Source organism: Anopheles ziemanni, chromosome 2 (genome assembly GCF_943734765.1).
Source record: "Anopheles ziemanni chromosome 2, idAnoZiCoDA_A2_x.2, whole genome shotgun sequence".
NCBI lineage: Eukaryota > Metazoa > Arthropoda > Insecta > Diptera > Culicidae > Anopheles > Anopheles ziemanni.
Window position 1 is genome coordinate 60,558,201 of NC_080705.1, and position 928 is coordinate 60,559,128.

Consider the following 928-nt stretch of genomic DNA (forward strand, 5'->3'; position numbering starts at 1 on the left):
TCACTTTGCGGAGAATTGTGGCGACTAAGACGTAGTTCGTTTGTTGCCGCATGCTAAAAGTTGGCCCGCCCGACGGAACGAGGTTCCAGTGGATTGGCGAAAGAACGGTGACGGAAACGGTATCCACGGAGTGGCGTTGAAGTTTGGACGATTTCCTTGAGAAGCGTACAGGAACCGTGTGCAAATGTCCCATAAGGACTTACGGCACGCACCTCCCAAGACATCGAATCGGCTCGATGAGGGTATATGTATCTTCTGCAGTCGATAAGCGCATTAGCATCGTTGTCGGTCGATAGTGGCCGACGGGTGCGGTTTGCCAACACAAAGCATCGTCACATTGCGACACGAACCGGTGTACCCGAACGGGATTTCTCTTCCAAAGAAGCGTGTTGATTGGGTTATCGGGTGTGGCGTTTGTGTGTCGTGTTCAGGCACTATATGATTACACTCGGTGCAGCAGCCCGAATCGATCCGGGGAGATTTGAACTTCAAACTACACACATACACACACACACTGTGGACGACCGGGAGCACCCTCCGGTGGCATCCAATTGCTGGCTCGATTTCACGCCATCGACTCGCAACAACAAGAAGATCCCGTTTCGCCGAAAAGCGGAACGACACTTTATCTTCCCTAAGCGCAATTAGTTTGCATGGCTGCACATTCACACTCGATTGTTCTCGGTGTGTGCGCGTGTGTTTGTGTCGGTTTGCGATGTCCCGCCTACCGATGTCTGGATGTCTGAAGCCGGGATTAGGCCATGACGGTCTTAATTTTTCAACCATCCAACCTCCGTCCGGGTTTACCGACCGGCCCTTCCCCGGGGGCTTCTCCGGCTTCGCTGATCTACCAGAGACTGATCCATTTTAGTGCCAGCACAATTAATGGAGGAGACATCCGAAGCATTACTGTCTTACCGTGGGCGAA